Genomic DNA, 6,631 nt, shown 5'->3' on the forward strand with positions numbered 1-6,631 from the left:
AAGCCAATCCACTTTTCCATGTTGATAAGAGCATTTAAATGAGAGAAAAAAATAATAGGACAAAAAGAATTCAAGGGACATTTAGAATAGATAAAAATGTTCGATTAATTGCAAGTTACTAATGACATTAAATATTTTAATTGTTTGACAGCACTAGTAAAGAATGAAGTAAAGAGTGAATGAAGTGCTACGTTTATGTATGCACCACACAAGAGTCACATGGAGGCAGTCAGGGTTGATGGTGGGTGGAGGAGGGGAAAGAAAAATACAGATTTTTGACAACAAAAGGCCAGGGTTTGCATCGTGAGCTCCGTCTGTGTTTCAATTAAGGTTAATGTTTGGGGTTGCTATACAAGCAGATATTGGATTGCAAGATTACATATTTTAGTAGTAAACTATTACAAAGTGAACATTTTACTTTCAGTCTTGACCTTTTGCTACTTGCCTGATTATGTTAATAAACAACCCATTATGATTTAAAAAGAAAAACATAATCCCAGCTGCATTGCATTTCTTATTAAAAAGAAATGCAATAAGACAACCTTGTCTACTATTCTGTAGCATTTCTTTTTAATAAGAAATTGGAAAAGCAACACTATTCAGATCAACAGGTCCCTCCTTTCATGTCTGGTTTTCACCACCTACTGTATTTAGGGCCACATGCAAGCAGCAACATATTCAGATATTTCAGAAAGTATTCTGATGGTGTTGGTTATGTAGCTGGATAGGGTAGAACCTGTAGTTTGTTTGTTTGTTTGTTTACTGTCAGGCAGGAGTGGGAGCCCCTTCTGTCCAACTTTTGTTTTATTAATGTCTGTGTTTACTTGTTATTTGTCTTTCTATTTTTTATAACTAAATCCTGACTATGTCATAGTCAATCAATGGGGTTTTGTTCATTAAATGTAATCAGAAATTGGTCACAAAATAGAAAAATATTAATGCTAGAACACCAAGCTTTTAATTTCTTCCTCCTGCATTAGAAACTGCCCGCTATTTCTCTAACAAATACGTACTTTTTATACTTAATTGCAGGTGACCCGCTCAGAGAGGATTCCCAAAAATAGTCTGTTATTTGGTTAATTTGTTTATTCATTTGTGGGGTATAGGGGATTTATACAAACAGCTTAACCTAAATGAGACGTAACCAACTTGCTCAAACGTAACCAATTAGGACCAAATGTTACCATATAAGGTGATGGGCTGTGGAGGGAAGCAGCAGGAGGTTACTCGGTCAGGGAAAGGTCATGCGATTGCATTTAGGTTGCTGCTGTGGATGTGTTTTCAAGTGTCATGCTGGCATGATGTTTGTAAATTCCCCCACATCTTATCTTTATTTTCTCCTCCTTTATCAACCACTTTAAGTTGTACCCACTCTACAGAGGTTTTTGGAAGTTGTACTATAGGAATGCATGGGCCTAGTTTAGTTTTATACATGTACAAATCTTAATGTGAAAATAAGGCAATACTCTACTAACAACTACATTACAGACATAACTCTTAGTCTTGCTTTAGCAATAAACAGAAGCTTAGCTTGTTTTAGTTTAATGTATCGTTTAATTATTTCAACAGAGCGATATTGTCAGCATATACGGTTGATATGATCCATTAAAATGAGCTTTTCTTTACACAGGCAGAGAGGAACCCACAATATGCAAAGAAGCTCACAGGCTGCCACCTCTGAGAGTCCAATTACTATTACTTAGTTTAATCTCAGAATTATCATGCGGGAAAAACATTTTATCAGGATGATGTCCTGAATGATCCAGGTCCTGATGCAGGCACCTGTCACAACAATACCTGGCACCGTCCTCGGCCACAGCGCTGAGCCATTTCCAGAGAAAAAGGAGACTACACCTAGCTAGGTCATGGACCTCTGATACATTTCTTTTTGTTCTCTAGCTGACATTTACAACACAATTAAAAGTCAATTAAAGCTAATTCATTCTTGCTGTAAAATCGCTATTTCGAATTGATAATAAAAAGTAGAATTTTTTTTTACTTTAGCTTGTTTTTTGCTGAATACCTTTGTCTCAGAGGATAATTATAAGACACAGCAGTGAGTGATGACTGCATGTTTTCAGATTTGATTTCTTACTGTAATAAAAAAATAGCTTTAATATGAATACATGATCTTTCTAGATATTGATTTTTGTTTATTAAGTATTAATCTGTCTACCTAGAAACAAACAATACAAAGATTAGGAGAAACATTTACTTGGACGTGTTGGTATTACTTGACCTTTTCCACACCAGTGAAAGCTAAAATGATAAAACTAGATTACAATAACATTGCCAACATGTTGTTGTTTAGAAGGTATGTTTTACCTAGGTATTACCTAGTAAAGGTTAGTAAAGGTTTAGTTAGTAGTTACTTAGCATGCTAATATCTTATCAGCACTTAACACAAACTACAGTTGCGGTTGATGGGAATGCCCTTAGTCTGTCAGGTATTTGGTCATAAACCAGAGTATTGGACAAATTAAAGTTTTGACTTGTGCTACGTTAAAGGACTAAGTGGCAAGACAGACATGTCACTTCATGCTGCTCCCTTAGGTCATATCAGTTAGTCACCTTGCGAGCTTCTTAACCTGGAAATTTCAAAAAGGTGAAAGATCTGCAGACATATCAACCTGCTATCAGAGCCAGTGAATATGTGGAGATTGATATTCAGAAAGTGAATAAGGAAGACAAAGAAAGTAAAAGATAAAGAAAGTGGGTGCTAATGGGGTTATTTCAGTTTTTAAAATTTTAGATTTATCTGAGCTGCAGTCTCAGCCTGTGTCTGTTTAACTCTCCAGAGGAGTTTATGTCAAGCCATTTGTCTCATTATATTTGCTTTGAGTTTATAAAGAAAAAAAGAGGTAAATTCTTGCAGTATTAGCATGCACTATCATCCTTGTTGGCAGTGCCGCCTTCACAGGAATTAGAGATGCAGTAGGTAAGACTTATAAATCTAACTCATTCTAGTCATATTTGCTGAAACTGACCCCATTTGAGTAGTACTACATGAAGCATGTAGAATCAACAAAGATCCGGCTCCTCTTGCACCACTTGTAGTGCGACTTGCAAAAATCCACCGCTCCCTGTTCAGAGCCTCCGATCAGGGCCAGGGGGTGTTTAACTGCGTGTCAATCACTGCTCAGGCACACACATTCATTCACCCTCGTGGGTGGAGGGGCTCAGGAGAGCGTTGGGGCTTTAACAGAAAGGAGGGAGGGACTGAGAAGTTGTCGATGTTCAAACTCTTTGGCTAAATCCTGGATCTTTCACAATTCCTACCTACTGCACCTTTAATTATGATCAAACCTTCAATCCCTTTTTCCATTGTTGAGATTTTATGAAGCACTTTAATTTAGTACTCATTCAAATACTGGACATCAGCAGCCACCAATCTCACTATGACTTCACTGGTATTTCTATTCATTATTCCGAACTGCAGTACCTTTATGACAAGGCCTTAAAAATACAGTTCTCTTTTCAGTTTCTTCTTACATAATATTGTGGTTAACAGAAATACTTTTGTCAGAATAATCCTATAATTGTAGACGCAAAGCATAGAAAATCACTTAGACCAGCAGCAGTAGTCTCCTCTCGCAATGAAAGATTGATTGCTGTGATGCCTGCCTAGCTGAGCAGTCTACCACTAAGAAGGACTGGCATGAAAAACATCCACTTTAGTTGTAAAACAGCACAGAAATAATCTTGTGTTGAAAATATGCTTATTGTTTCTTCAATACCATGTATGTATGTATTGGATTAGACATTATCAATTGTGCAACATGTTAAAAGCGCATTTTTAGTTTTAAAGAAACACGCCGACTTATTGAGATTTTAGCTCATTTACTGCATCCCCCAGAGTTAGAAGTCGATACATACTCTTATCTCTGTGCGTGTCGTTAACTGTCTGACACATCCACCGCAAGCCTAGCTTACCACAGATCCTGGAGGTAACCGGCTGTAATTTATATAGTCACAGCATGTACAAATAACAAGGTCACATGAGACACAGCCATCGTCTAACGTATACATACTGGGAACTATTCTCCACAGAAGGCGAAGCCCTGCTACTTCCCTTTGCTTGGGTGGAGTGGTTTGCACCTGAGAAGCCCTGTGGTGAGGAGCAGAGAGTAACAATGGTGCTTTTCAGGTGTTGTGCTGATCACTCCGCCCAAGTGGCAGTGCTTCACCTGTGATGATGATGTGAAGATGGCTGTCTTATGTGACATTGTTAAATCACAACATGTAAATAGGAAAATGTTGGCGTTATTTTGTCACTTATCTGGAGCAATTGACTAGTTGGAGCCGGTTACCTCCAGAATCTGTGGTAAGCTAGGCTAGTGGTGTGTGTGTCAGACAGTTAACAACACGCACAGAGATAAGTAGAATATGGACTTAGCTAACTCAGGGGAATAAGGTGAATAACATAAAGTCTCAATCATTCAGCGTGCTCCTTTAAGTCCGGGATAAATTAATATAAAAGACACTGTTAGCATTGTACACACTCGCTATTAGGCTGAAAGATGATTTTATGTAAATGCTGAATGTGCAAACTTCCTTTCAACACCGATGAGATGAATCATGGTGAAAGCTACTCCTCGAGTTTTTTAATTAAAAAAAATAACTTAATTAAGGTAGGCAGTCACAAAGGAGATGTAGATAAAGTCAATCTTTTTTTTTTTAAATCTACGAGACAGCTGAGATGTGGGTGTGCTAAAAAGTAATCAATAGGATGAAAAAGGCCATGATTTTTTTTTTACTTTCAGTGTGCATGGAATTTAAAATGTTCATTCCAAAATGGCTTTTGCCTCTGTTGGAAGATGCCTACAGCACCTAGCTTAACAAACAACTTCAGTTCATGTGTAGCTATTAAAATGTGGCTTCATCCTAACACCAACTCAGTTCTTTTGAGGATGGAGTCCCCTGTGGCAGCTTTGAAAATCCCTCTACTTACCCTCTGTGCCCTTAAGACCCTTCACCTGATTTTACCCTTTAAGATATTACCTGTAAATAAAATCTAAAACTACAACAAGGCGTTTGGCGACAACAAGTGTACATTAAAGAGGAACTGTTATGCACACCATGTGATAAAGGCAGGTACATTTATTAAAAGAACTTTGTGTACATTTTTTTAATATTTCAGCATGAACATGATGGATAATGTCCAGGGGTGTTCCTGTAAACACAGAATTGCTTAGATTCTACAGACAAGTGTACTTGGTAAATACAAATTGCACTGTAATGCCAAATTCAAAATGTATTGTTTGGACCATTAATTACTGCCAGAACACAAAATCCTATGTGAAATAGACAAACTGTCAAACTGTGTGGCTTTGTTACACTGTACAAATAATGTTAGCTGATGATATATGACAACTAGGCAGCTGTCATCTATCCATTCAGCGCCGCCTCAATGGTAAATAAAACCCTCAGCACTATGAATGCTAATTTATGTATTCAATCTCAGGTCTAAGAGGAATCAGACAACAAATTACTTCAACAACAACAACAACAGGTGGTTGTACAGCAAAATATTTTGGAGCTCTCATGGCTACCAATTAGATGGAAATATGCATCCACGAACGAACTTGTTGTTATTGAAGCCCTAATTGCTTATTACACTGAGACATACCGACAATAAATATTAGAGTGGTAAATGAGTCTCTGATCTAATGCAAATCACAGAGAAGTTTACTAAACTCAAGCACGGATAATCAAGGCAACATCAAGCATGCTACAAGAAAAATGCAAACTGACAGAGAAATGGGGGATTGTTGGCCATTTCAATCATATTGCAAGGTATATTCACCAATTACTATGGTCATCTCTTAAATCCGTTCAAAGTATTACAAAGAATTTCTGATTTTTGTCATCAGTTTAAAACTCCCCCATGCTGCCATCGGTACATGTGGGGTTTGAAGTGCATTCTTCACTTTTGAAGTGTCACATTTCCGTGTCTCTAATTTTCTGACTCTCTGATGTGCTAATGCTTGTTTGAGTGCAGCAACACTCCCAGAGGGGAAAAGAAAGTTCACACATTAGCATGCACAAATAGCTCAGGGGAGAAATTCTTTCAAATCTAGCTGGCTGTTTAAGAGGTGAAGGATTTGCTTTTTCCACACCCACATAGTATGAAACTGTATGTTGCAACATCACTTAAGGTTTTAGGAAGGTTCTGGGATACAAAATGACAAACAAAAAAATGACAGCTAGGAGTTCTAGTAGAAACTTTACTAGAAATATTTGTAAAGAAATTAAATGAATTAAGATTGACACCTAATCATGATTTTAAAGAAATGTACAAATAATCTAAGCATTGATGCAATACTCATGCTGTTTTTGCAATGCATAGGATGTCCTGTGTGGCGCCAGGGACTGTTCTCTCTGACCAATCAGTGGTCCGCAGAGTTTTAACTCCATCTTCTAGTATTCTCTAAGCTCGCTTGGAACCTCGACTGAAGTGGTTCCAAATAAATACCATTTACTGTCCAAAACGTGATGGAAAAACAGAGTCAAGCCACTTTAACTTTAAAATCGCACCATTAACAGCAACCACAATGTTTTGATTCACTTGAAATTATATATATATATATACACACACACACACACACACACACACACACACACACACACA

The 6,631-nt window shown here is 37.4% G+C and overlaps 1 protein-coding gene and 1 long non-coding RNA gene across 2 annotated transcripts in view; one reads left to right on the plus strand and one right to left on the minus strand.

The window, feature by feature from the left end:
• The window catches only part of LOC116672378 (uncharacterized), an 11,018-nt gene extending 7,161 nt beyond the window's left edge, over positions 1-3,857 (plus strand). The window contains exons 2-3 of the long non-coding RNA XR_004327541.1: positions 3,187-3,189; positions 3,801-3,857. This is a non-coding gene — a long non-coding RNA (uncharacterized LOC116672378). The remainder of the gene's footprint in view (positions 1-3,186; positions 3,190-3,800) is intronic.
• Positions 1-6,631, minus strand: part of vipr1b (vasoactive intestinal peptide receptor 1b) — a 48,257-nt gene that overhangs the window by 22,914 nt on the left and 18,712 nt on the right. The window lies entirely within an intron of this gene.

The sequence above is a fragment of the Etheostoma spectabile genome, chromosome 22, assembly GCF_008692095.1.
Source record: "Etheostoma spectabile isolate EspeVRDwgs_2016 chromosome 22, UIUC_Espe_1.0, whole genome shotgun sequence".
Classification (NCBI taxonomy): Eukaryota; Metazoa; Chordata; class Actinopteri; order Perciformes; family Percidae; genus Etheostoma; species Etheostoma spectabile.